The sequence below is a fragment of the Sinocyclocheilus rhinocerous genome, unplaced genomic scaffold (assembly GCF_001515625.1).
Source record: "Sinocyclocheilus rhinocerous isolate Xijiao unplaced genomic scaffold, SAMN03320098_v1.1 scaffold1252, whole genome shotgun sequence".
Classification (NCBI taxonomy): Eukaryota; Metazoa; Chordata; class Actinopteri; order Cypriniformes; family Cyprinidae; genus Sinocyclocheilus; species Sinocyclocheilus rhinocerous.
Window position 1 is genome coordinate 795,461 of NW_015640452.1, and position 13,475 is coordinate 808,935.

General features: G+C 36.7%; 1 protein-coding gene across 2 annotated transcripts in view; it reads left to right on the forward strand.

The window, feature by feature from the left end:
- Positions 1–13,475, forward strand: part of bmpr2b (bone morphogenetic protein receptor, type II b (serine/threonine kinase)) — a 75,402-nt gene that overhangs the window by 44,985 nt on the left and 16,942 nt on the right. The gene's annotated exons all lie outside the window — the stretch shown is intronic.

Below are 13,475 nucleotides of genomic sequence, written 5' to 3' on the forward strand. Positions count from 1 at the left end.
GGATAATCGAAAATGGGCAAAGAGGCCGGGGACGTCGGTGGAGCTGGTTGCTGAAACCACGCCCGCCTAGCTCGGCGGTGGTGACAGCAGCTGCAATCCACCTGTCACTCAAGTGGCCACGCCCTTAATTATGCAGAACTTTAAGGCTTAATATAATTTAAACGGATGAGTTATAAAAAAATTCACCCCCCTCACAGTTGTCATGAAGGGCAAAATTAGCTATATAGACCAAAACCACTTTTTGTACCAGGCTGCAAACATTTTTTTTTCTGCTGTAAAGTTGGGCATTTTAACATGGGGAGTCTACGGGACTGACTCCTTTTTGGAGCCAACCTCTAGCGGCCAGTCGATGAATTGCAGTTTTAGTCACTTCCGTGTTGGTTTCACGAGAGAGACCGGAAGGTTGCTTGCTAACTAGCACGTTATTAGGAAAGGCGATTTGCAAAGATTCATAAAAAACCCTTATACTCACTTCTACTGTAGATGAAGCTGGATCACGAATGATTGGCACGAACATAGACGCATTTAGGTAGATCGGGGATCAGGTAACGTTAATCCTCTGCATCTTCAGCGGCTCAGATGTCGAGAGTAAATGACGACTGCTATATTCATTATTACATCCAACAACAAAACACCTCAATCACTTAATCGGAGACGTTCTTGTCTTCCCCTGCACCGGAGTCGACACAATGGCGGACTGATGACAGCTCAATCAGGGGCGGAGCTAAGGTAAGACACCAGTCCAGTCTGTGCTGAAACGCTACTGTCAATCAACTATCGTGGGAGGGGCCTGTACAGAACTACGTCATTCTGACAGGAATCTCAGAACAGCCTGAATTGTGATTTTAAAATAGCGATTTAAAGAAAACACTGGGTGGACTTTTATCATTATAGGATGGCTGTGTACACACACTTCCAACACACATTTATGTTCAAACAACAACAAAAGTGAATTTTGCATCTGATGACCCCTTTAAAATCTACAAATAAAAGCTAATTCAAAATATTATTAAATAATATAATAGTATATAAATAATACTAATACTAACACTGGTGTGAACAGACAGACACATTCTTTGTTCACTGACTTGCCAAAAACTTCCCAAAATCACATTACTGATATGCAACGTTCATTCAGTCTCATCCTGTCTCTTCCAGAGTAGCAGACCTTATCTCAGTAGTGTGGCTCTTGAAGGCTTTGTTAGTCTAAACTGCCCTTAGAGGGACAGCTCACCCAAAAATGAAAATTCTGTCATCATTTACTTGCCCTCGGTTTGGCCGTTCCAAACCATATGGCTTGCTTTCTTCTGTGGAACATAAAAGAAGATATGAAAGTCATACAGGTTTAAAATGACATGAGGGGGAGTAATTGATGTCAGAATTTTCATTTTTTGGGTGAACAATCCCTTTAAGTGTAATAAAATCACAGCCTTGTATGGCTCATCCAATTATAAATCCAATTTCAGAGCTTTTCTGCTTCATATGGGTCATTAGAGCATGTTTGTGTGCATATGAGTATATGCTGAGGCAGATATCGTGATCATTGTTTGTTTGAGTGTGTTTGTGGCATGTTTGAAGTGTGAGCACTTCTTAACTTTTCCAATGCATACGAATAACCAACTACATACACTGTTGTTCAAAATTTGGGGTTTGGTAAGATGTGTAATTTAAAAGACTCGTATGCTCACCAAGACTGCATTTATTTGATCAAAAATACAGTACAATCAGTAATATTATGAAATATTATTACAATTTAAAATAAGTGTTTTCTTTTTGAATATATTTTAAAATGTAATTTATTCCTGTGATGCAAAGCTGAATTTTCAGCAGCCATTACTCCAGTCTTCAGTGACATATGATCCTTCAGAAATCATTCTAATGTACTGATTTGTTTGTCAAGAAACATTTCTTATTATCAATGTTGAAAACACAAAAAGGCATTTATAGAAACAGAACAGAAGTCTTTTGTAACATTCTAAGAGTCACTTTGCATCAATTTAATGCATTCTTGAGAAATATAAGTATTTATTTATCTCCCCCCCCAAAAAAAAAAAAATCTGTCTCCAAACATTTGAATGGTAGTATGTAATGTACAAAAGTTGTACAATGTGTTCAATTTCTTGGGTACATTCTTTGGTTTAATAACAATAATTTGGTTTAACAAAAAATCTGACAGTGGTGTCTTTAAAGTCTCTATTAGAATTGCAATTGGCTCTTGTAACTAAAGGCAGGCCTTTCACTCCTACAGTCGCCATATAAAGTGCTGCCATTTGTCTCCTCCCTATTATAATGTCTCTGTTATTATTCGGGTAGATACTGTAGATACAGTATATGCACACTGTAAAAAAAATTCCGTAAAATTTACGGTAAAAAACCGGCAGCTGTGGTTGCCGGAATTTTACCGTAAAAAATACGGTAGCAACGTTTTAGGTTCTACGGTTTTAACTTAAATTTACAGTTAAATACCGTAATTTCATTAACTGATATAATGTTAATATACCAACCTATTGAAGTACTAAAATCTGTTTTGTACCTTTGTAATACACGGATAACCACCAAATGCAGGAGGTGATGAGAAAGTCACATGATGAAACAAAGCCCATCACAAGCAGCTTTTAAATAATAACATATATAGAAGGTGCACAGCGTCATTCACACAAACACTAAACACCATCATGGCAACACACATTAAACTTAAATAATGCAATAAACATTAATTTAACAACATTAGGTGTAACACACAACCCTAATATACAAAACTGATAAGAAAAAACGAAGAAGAAACATAGTTATTTCAACAAAAAAACATCAAATTTGAAATGTAACGCAGGGAATTCTGGGAATGTCAATTTACGGTTATTCACTGTAAATTATACAGTCTTTTTCACTTCCAAAAACGGTATACTACCGTAAAATTAATGTCCAATACATGTAATGTCCAATACAGTTTTTCACCGTATATAGTAGGGGAATTTACCGTTAACCATTTAACAGGTTTTTACTGTAGCATTTTTACAGTCTTTTACCGTTAAATCCACGGTCATTTTTTACAGTGCATGTTGACAGTTAAGCTAACTTGCTCAGCAATAGTATATACTGAGAATGCAGCACATATTTGTATCGAGTTTTTGATTATCATTCAGAAACATTTCAGAGCACAGTGACGTGTAAATTGACCTTGTGTAGCTAGAAGTGGTTTTGATCACATTTCTGGCCTAAGAGAATGTGGAGAGCACACATAAAGAGGAGACGTGTCAGCTGAACAGAAGGAGGTGTTCTCTTTATGTCACACTGATTCAGCTGGAGGAACGTGGCGGGTGGTGTAATTGATGGGACTGTTACTGAGGCTGGGCTGAGACGGTGTCAGCACTCTCTCCACCGGGGACCCCAGATGTGATTCTTCGTGACGGGTCACAAAGGTCAGCAGATTTGGGGTCACAGGGTTCACGGTCACAGACGTGCAATCTGCTGTGAGAAGCCTGAGCCCGGTGCTCGCCCTGCACATCAGTCTACTGATGTCTAGACACTCAACAAACCCGTCTTCTGATCGAAACCAGGAACAGCTTTTAATTTGAGACCAAAACAGCATTTTTAAAGACCCCATGAAGTAACCTGACAAGTGCAGTTTTGTGTCCTGTGTTGACGTATTTACACATGAAGCTTGGGCTGGAAAATTGGGCTTAAATTGGGCTTATTGGGCCCCAAGGAGCTTTACTTGATTTTTTTTAATGATTTGGTCAAACTGTTTTAAAATGACATTCAAAATGTATACTTTGACTGCTTTTGCTGCTGACCTCTTGAAATTGTGATCTTTCCGACTTCCTAATACTTATGACAGTTAAAGAATTAGGAGTTTGAATTCTAGATATTTCTTCACATCTATTATCTTATGTCAAAAGCTCTCTGTCAAAATGAAACATTTTCTTCACTTACACCTTTATTAAGATGTCATGGAAAACCTTTGAATTTTACTTCAACTGTAACTTTTTTTAGGCCTGGAAATGTCATGGAAATTGATAAAATCATTAAAAGTCATGTAAATTTCTATAGTGAATACAAAATGTTCTAGTTATGCTCTCAAAATATTTAATTGGCTGGAAATGTATCTTTACTTTTTACTTTTAATTATGATTGAAAATTTTAAAAAAGAAATTAAAAGGAATGGGAAATTTCTACAGTGAAAATACATGTTTATAGGTATGTAATTGACCACTGCCAGTTGGGCTTGTAATAAAACTTGGCTGTGTGCAGTAGAAACATGAAAAAAAAAAAAATGTTGAAGTGCTATATGACTTGTTTGTGGGTGAAAATGCAAAAATGTAGAAGTTATATCTGTAGTTACAACAGAAGCCTTGGAGCTGTCAAAGTGATGGACTTCAGCTGACAAAAACTGGGAGATCTGGGTGCAGGTAACATGGAGAAAGAGTGCACATTGTTCATTTACATATACTACCCTGACTGTAACAATACAAACGTGGATGAAAATTTGTGAACTAAACCTTTAACTAGAGATGCACCGATCAATCGGCCAGGGTTCGGAATCGGCTGATTTTCCTCATGATCGGCCCGGATCGGTGATCGGTCGGTCAGTCTCACTTCTTTCCGATTTCGAGCCGATCCGTTTTGTTACCAGCGGCACAGTCAATAACATCAGCCGCGCATTCTCACTCTCTTCTCTCCGACGACCCCTTCTCTCAAAACTTTGCATTGAAGAAAAGTAGATTTTTGTTTGTGCATGCTGTCAATTATAGTTCTTAGAAAGAAAATCGGAATCTGCAAAAATCGGTATCGGCAGATCACACTAACGAAAAATCGGAAATCGGAATCGGCCAAGAAAATTGCAATCAGTGCATCTCTACCTTTAACTCTTATATCGGTTAGAAAATTTCAGTCTGTCATATTTATTTTATTTCATTTCATTTCATTTTAAAGAGCCTGAATGATGAATGACCGCAAAGGTCATTTAAATGTAGTGGTCAAAAGGTGTGTGAACTGTGCTCCATTCATCCTCTGTTTCTCTCGTGTCTTTGTTCAGTCCAGGTGTGGCAGGTGCGGCTGCTGTAGCGAAAGCACATGCTCCTGCAGCATAGTCAAATAAACTGGCTTCCTCAAACCCACGGCTGTGGTTGCTGTGTTATTCTGAACATAATGTAAATCATAATGGCCAACAAAAGGACCGGTCTCGGATCAGCTTGAAATGTCTCCGCCCCCACCAGTGTGAAATCTATGGCCAGCGCTGTAACTCACTTATGCAAACGAGTCTGTTTTTGTCACCATTTCTCTTCTTTATTGAAAATCCAGTCGCTCTCCATGAGATTATTTGTCAGAGTGTCGTGATTTGCAGTGGGCTCAGACGGCTGGGAATTATGCAGCAGTCGCCATGAATAAAAAAATGAATAAAGAGGAACACTGAATCAGCGGTGAGAGGATTAAAGCCATCCGCACGGTATGAGAAAGAAAGACACGGAGAAGGAAAAAGAAGGACAGGAAGTGAAAGTGGGAGAAAGGAGTAGGTTATCCACAGAGGAAATGCCTTTTTGACTTTGTCGCTGCCAAACTGCTAACTGCCGGAAAGCGCCTTCCTGATAGGCGGAAAAGAGCGTCAAAGAGCCTCTATACAGCTACTGTTACAAAGACAAGAAAAGCCAAAAGTCAAACAGGAAAAATTCCAGGTCACAGTGGAACTAGATATCCCTGTTATATTTGGAATCCTTATCCCATTCATTTTGATGATCGGCACACATTTCCGCTGGTTGTTTGCCAGTAAAAATGTAATTGTATCGTCAAGAAAAGAAGAAGTTTTGTTTAGATACTGAACCATTCATTTGGATATTGAGACTTTTGTTATGAGAATGATGTAAATTTGGCATCAGACTCAAAGTTAAGAAAAATTATGCACTTTTATACTTGATAAATTGTTACACCAATGTTTTTCAACCTTTTTAATTCCAAGTCTCCTCATTGCCCACAAAAATATTCAAAGGCCCCATGACTTTTAAAGGTTTTTTTTGTGATCTACACTGGATAATAACTTTTAAAAAAAATAATTTGGAATCAATTTCTACCGTATGAAATATTTTAGAGCTTAGAAAAATGTATATTACGGTAATATTAAAAGTGCCCACTGAGTTTTATGATTTTATTAATTTAAATGATTTTTCCAGCTCTGGAAATCACACTTTTAAAATAATTCTAAAATGTAGACCATGTGTCTTCAAAAATAAAAATAATAAAATAAAAATAAATAAATAAAAATACATACAAAATAAATAAAATGAATGGATAAATATTAATTAATTAAGTTGTTGAGGGACTGAATTACAATACGTTTTTTAAAATAAGATTTTTAAGATTGAGGTTGAGAGCTACTGTGTTGCAGTGTTGTGTCATTTAGTGATGCTGGACTTGATGTGAATTGACATCTATCTCCCTGTCCAGTAGAACCACTGCTTCATTTCTGCTTCCTGTGATTTTATGCAAGATGTATCAGCTTTAAGAGAATTGATTGTTGGTGAATAGGAAACAAGAGCATTTCAAGGATGACCTTGTTTGTGAAACCCCTTACTGTTTGCAGGTGGAGCACTTTGCTATTTGTTTCTGCTGTTTGTATTTCTCACAGATAAGCCATTGCCTGGCTTTGTCGTATAGATCATCTTTTGTGTATTGTGGTCAATGCTTTTTCTCATTCAGGTGGAAATCTCTGCGAAACAGACATGCAGAGTCTCGGCAGTGTATCTGTCATCTGCTGTCTTCATATTGCTCTACATATTATTTCATATTCGCTGTACAAGAGTCTCTTTTGTCATCTCTCTCTCACTCTCTCTCTCAATCTTCGTGCTTTAATGCTATGACAAATGAAATTTGCCAAGATTAAATACTTTTTTTCACATTTTCTGCATCGATTTTTGAGGAAAATTCTGTGGAATGGATTAGGTATAATGTGTTAAACTGAACTAACACACGAGTGCCACGGCCCGTTGTACACAGGAAAAATGGCGGAGTTGTTTTTCCAGAGTTAATATTTTTTTCCTCAAAAATAGTTGTTTTTACTCTATTTTGAGTGTACAGAGTAAAATGTGTCAGTAGAGTGGGAGCAAAATTATAGAGTAACTGTGACTCCTCCCCAAACTGTTCTTCTCCCTTCGTTGATCCGCCATTACTGTTAATCACGGCCATCGACCGCTGCTGCTTGTGGGTTTAGAAGAGAAGACGCCCTTCTGCTGGATGGTAAACTAAGTAAAGTTTTTAACACTAAATTGAGCAAAATTAACTCTGGAAAAACAACTCTATCAAAAGAGTAACTTTTACTCTTTTCAGAGAGGGACCACATGTTATCTGGCATAGAGTAAAATTTTCTTCAATTTGAGTAAATTTTACTTGGGCAAATTTACTGTGTAGACACTGTGTACAAGAGTGCTGTGCTCTTAATGATATGTGAATGAAAGCACAATTAAATTAGCCATAATGTTTAATAAATAATGACTCAAGAGGCAAAGGATGTGTACAACTTTTATGAATGGCGTTCCAAATCTGTGGAAGTCTGTGGGCGTGGATTCATAGCTTAGAAAGCTTTATTGAGTTGAAATCTCTAAGGAGAAAATGAATAGGGGGACATTCTTCCGGACTGCTGAAAAAGTGGGCGGTCATTGTTGTGCTTTAATGCAGTTGCGGCTCCGCTGCAGATGGAGCAAATGAAGAAGTCTGTCCCTTCTTGAAGCTCTGCTCTGAGCCGTGCCATCGAGCTGATAGCCAGCAGTTTGTGTGTGCGCGTGTGTGTCTGTAAGAATTAGATTCCACAAGAGCATGTGCCAAAAACGCTGTAGTTGTGCTTGTGCTCGCCAGATTGAGTCCATCGTTTTATTGTGCTGATGAGCTGTCTGCCAGCGGAGCTGTGAGCGAACAAGCATCTGCTCATTTCCCTTAATTAATTTATTCATTAGCTTTGCCTCTTTTAACCTTAACCTTTACACAGTGAATGGCAAGAGTTTTGGGGGTGGAGAATGAGATTGCTTGATGAAACTCTAGTCAAATAACAGTGCAGGTAAAATAGTCTGATAAAGGCTTTGCACATATAGTGTAATTAGCATAACATAACGTGACCCATTAAATAGAACTATAAAAAAAAAAAAATCCATAATAGTAATAATAACATTATTGTAGTTTATGTAGTTTTTTTAAAACAAAATAATAAAGTGTGATAATACAATTTTTTTATTTTAAAATAAAAAGTATTCAATAAAAATTCAATTATTTTATAGTACACTAAAAAATAGAATGATAATTTATTCTGTATTCTTTTTTGTATATTTACTTTTTTATATCAATTTTCAAACCTATCATTTTCAAACCTAAAATCAGCAAGCTTTTATTTTGGCAGGTTGACAGCAAGTAAGTATATGTGCTGCCGAGTGAAGCGCATCGGTGAAGGACATGTTAGTTTTGCGTTTTGCTCTGAAACCGGCAGCGCGTAGCCTACATTTATGCTTTCAGTTTGAATGGAAATTTTATACAGTATTACAGTTAGTTGATTTAAAACGGTGATTGTGTATTAACAGCTGTCAACCATGTCAGTGCGCAAATGAGCCTGAACTTATTTATACAGCTCATTTTTTATTTTGGTTGCATGCGCACCTGCACACCACTTATGTGCACCCTTAGTAATTAGGACTGTAACAATATCAGATTTTCATACATGATTAATGTGGTCAAAAGAATGCTAACAATATTGAGATATCTAAATAAAAAATAATTTTAATAAACGATGCTATCAGTCAAATTGATCTTTAAATTTATTTTGGGTTTTGTCTTTTTTGACAAAAAATAAATAAAAAATACGAGTGTAGGGAGGCAGAGAGAGATTTTGTAACCGTAACTGTGCAAAAATTTAACAAAAACTGTTAAGTGCCACTTCCTGCAGATCCTGTTTGCCTTGTTTGTAATTTTTATTATATTGTTTCTACATATTTGTTTGCTCTATCAGTGTATGGGACCTTTGAAATAACTGAAATAATTTGGTGAAGTGATATGGAACTGTAATGCGGTTGACAGACCTGGAACTACTTCATAGCTGAACGTTCCCTGGAAAGTAACTGCACACCTTAGAATCAGAATCAAGAATCAAGCATTCAGCAGCCTGTGGTATAAATTTATTTAAATAGCAGTATTTGTGATTTAATAATTGCACTGTTTTATTTTGATTAATCGTGCAGCCCTAATAACAATATTTCATTTTTTAATTATGACTGTTATTGTCAATATCAGTATATTGTGACGTCTGTGCAATGCACAAGACCTACAAATCATGGATAAAATCCCAAATATTTTTTGTAGTGTGAATTTTAGCCAGTCTCTGAAAAGCCTGTTTTGTATTGTGTTACTGTGCAGTTGCTATGGCGTTCTGGGGCCGGTTGCATAAACTGCTTCGACTAATCTTGAAAAGTTAGTCATGTAATTTTTTTTCTTCTAGAGTAGACTGGTCATAACTTTTTAAAATCAGTTACAAAAAGGTAGACTGGTCTAATTTGAATTGAAAAGTAAGACTAGTTACCCTTTGGCTAACTGCTAGTTGGATAAACTAGTTCTTAAGACACAGTCTTAACATAGTGGCTATGTTTATGTAACTGACCTCAGGGTTGTTGCTAGGTGGTTTTTGGGTTGTGTGGCCCCCTTCAGAAAAGCCCACCTCCATTATATTCTGGCCTGTAGATATGCCTTGGATCTGAGGTTAATAGAGGTTAAATGCAGATTGCAGCTGTGCTGTATTTGTCTGGCACATGATGATGTATTTTGTCAGGTTCCCTCACTCTCTTCCCCACCATCCAACTCTGAAAGCTGAATGTAGGCCAGAGAATTCCCATTGAGTGTCTTTTGTTGTCCTCGCTGGTGGGGGGATTCAGGTGTTAAGTCCTGTTGTGGTAATGACAGCATGAATGTCTGCCCGCTCATGAATGACTCCCATTAGAGTCTCCCTGGTGTCTCTGAGCCGGCAGTCTTTGAAATTCTCCCACACAGGCTTTGTATTATGGATTGGATGCATATCTAAGATGTGACTGCCTGGCTGTTGGAAAGACCCTGTGTGGTACCCATAATCATAACATGAGACGCATGTTCCTCAGTTCCTGAGGGGGGAAATTTAATCAATCAGTGCTTTTTAAAATCAGTTTTACAGGTGTCTCACACACTTTAGTCTTGATTTAAAGTAAATGTCCCTCTCCCTTATGAATCTGAATGTAAGAGCTTTGTTTTGCGCTTTGCACAAACTGATCTTAATGGACTATATGTAGTTAAAGAAATAGTTCATTCAGAAATGAAAATTGTCATAAATTACTAACCCTCCAAAACTATAATTTTCGTTCATTTTCGGAATATGAAATATGAATAGATATTTGTAACATTCTCGTAACTTTTTTGTCCATCATTTGAAAGTCCACACAACCAAAACTTTTCTTGAAAGTAATCCATATGAATCGAGTAGTTTAAAACAACTCTTCTGAAGAGACATGTTCACATTATATTGTGATGAACAGATTTAATTTAGGCTTTTATTTACATACAAACATTTATCAACAAGCATACAAAGAGCATATCAAATATGGTCAACAAGCTCAACCATGCTTGATGTGTGGGAACCAATAACGTTTGTCTTTATAATGAAAGAACAAAAATTTACAGTGAAACAGAACTGGACTTTCTATTGTATGAACAAAAACAGTTAATTTAAGAACATGAGTAAATGATGAAAGTTTTTGGGTGAACGATCCATTTATAATCTCCTTGATGAGTACAGTTTCTGTCTTATAAAGACAATAAAGCTCGTCAGCTTTTTTTTTTTTTTTATTATCTAAAAGTCTTTAATCACATCAGAGCCATAGGGGGATGGAAATTCTCACTTATAGAAAGCATTTGATTGGACAAAAATTGGTGTAGTGCAGGATGAGTCATCAGTATTTTTCTGTTGAGATGTCAATTTTAATATATGTTAAATCCTATAATTTTGTCAATGTTAAGGAATATGCTAGCATATAGATGACCTCAAAGCTAATAGACATGGACTAAAAACCATAAAATTTTTATTTCATAGGACTTAGTAGTAAGTTTTTGCTGTGTTTGTACTTTTAACCTTTTAACTTTAAAAGCATCTCTTAAGCGCAGTGTCTTTACTCTCATACAGTACTGACAGACATACAAAACAGAAAGTGAGGAAAGGTACAAATTTAGGCAAGACAGACTTTATTGCAGGAAGGTTGTGACTGCACACAGTTGCCAGGCATTATGAGTGGGAGTTGGTGATTTGGCAGAAGAGTTCTGGTTACCCAGGGAAACTGCATCTGTCCTGATGCTTGGTGTCTAAGAATGTGAAGGACAGAAGTTCAGCTCGTGATGTGATCATGATGTGTTGACAAACATGAGGCTACGGAGAAAAATGAAGCCATTTAATGCATCACTCCATGTGTCTCCATGAAGGAAGAAGAATGTAACGTGACAACAAACTCCTATGGAATCATGGGAGGGAGTTATTCAGTGTGTTAAAAGCCATTATAAAACATTCTCATGGCAGTACCACAGTACAGTGAAGATATCAGATGGTAACATTATAGAATAGAAATTCTCCAAAAACGTTATCATTTTGAACAGTATATCTGTTGTTTTAGCATTTTAAAACGTGCTTGTCTGTTATTTTGCTTAAAAAGTATTTTCTTAATATAAATTGCATTTGATATTTTTTTTGTTACGTTATAGTTTGTTTGTTATCAAATGTAATAATATTCATAGATTTTAAGTGAGGGTTTACACTGTGTCCATTGTTTCCATTGACAAATAATTTGTGACGTGACACAATCACAGCCAACCAGAAGATATTTGACGTTTAATATACTATTATGCGGAACAAGTTTTTAGTCCAATGAGATTTCATTGGGGGTGGGATACTCAGAAATATGCTAATTTTACTGTCACTCATCATATAGTGCTTGGTTATGAAACATAGAAATACTTTTTGGTATATACCATGATACTGAATGATTGGCGTATACCATGGTATTTTATGGTAATTTCAAAGAATGCAATAGTATAACCCTTGTAAATCTCCATGATTCTGTAATATTTTATACATACAGAATATGAAATATGGAGACGTGAGAAAGGAAGGAGAGCTCTCATAATGGACAGGGAGCTGGAGGGAGACATACAGGAAGTAGAACAGGATTGTTATAGTCTGGAAGAGGGAGAGACGCTCAGACATTCTGCCTCCGAGCCAAATGCCGCCGGCTCCAAGACATGTAAACAGTGTCTTTGTATATGTGAGAATGAGAGTGTGTTTTATTCTATCGATATTTATAAATGCCTGTGTTTTATCCTCTGAGCGTTAAATGAGCGTGGCTATATATGAGTGTGTGTGAGAGATCACTTTCCAGAAGCGAACACCAGCATGCAGTCTGACGCACTGCTGTGGATTAAATCTCATATTTATTGATCTGTCTTGAGAAACCCAAACCTTTTTGAGCTGTGTGATAGTGTGGTGCTGCAGATCCAATGCCGTTCTAGCTCCTGCAGTAGACCTGGGAGGGTCCAGCTCAAAAATACTGTAGATTTACATCTGTATTGTGCTTTTTTTTTTTGTCTTCCCATACATCCGAAAGTCATTGCCTTGAAGATAAACACATCTAAATTCCACATTTCCTGCTGTATTCTGCATGACTCAATTAACAAATTAATTAAAATATGTAAGCATGCACAATATTTTAAGCTCTATTTCATCTGAAGTTTTATTTAATCATCATCTCAAAGCAGTTGTGTGAGTTGGTTTGATTTTGAGAGACTGTCTTGCCATTTTAAGTGTTTGTTCACTTTCTCTCGGCTTGAAACTGAAGTCCAAGGCTGTGGTTTTATCATTCCCACTCATCTTTCTCTCTCTTTAGCTCTTTTTGTGTGAGAGCGGCTTTCTTGCCTCGAAGCTCTCACTCTTGTATGCAAGGATATGTCGGTGTCTGAAGCAGAGTGAGAAAATGGAGAAAGTGAAAAGAATCAAAAGCTAAAGAAGGCTAGCACTGGGTTTAATTGGATTTTGGAGGCAGCAGTCTGTGTGGCTCACGCACATGACAGACCAGAACATTTTCAGTCATTTTGATAAATGACGCTGACTTCACTTTCCCAACTGTGATTTTGTTTTTTTCGATTTCCTTGAACTGAAGTTAGTTGGATTTCTTTTGGTGGATGGACTGTTAGATTTGAACAGAAACTGGTGGACACATTTGTATGTGTTCAGGATTTAACAAATCGCATTATAAGGGCAGATATTTGAGAATTAATGGAATGTTTCCGATTCAACACCTGTTAAGCTGTGTTAATGTCATAGAAAAATATTTTCTACTTGTCCCTTACTCAATGCCTGTGTAAATTCAGCTTTTCCATTAGAGGAATAAATTACATTTGAAAATATATTAAAATAGAAAACAGTTATTTTAAATTGTAATAAT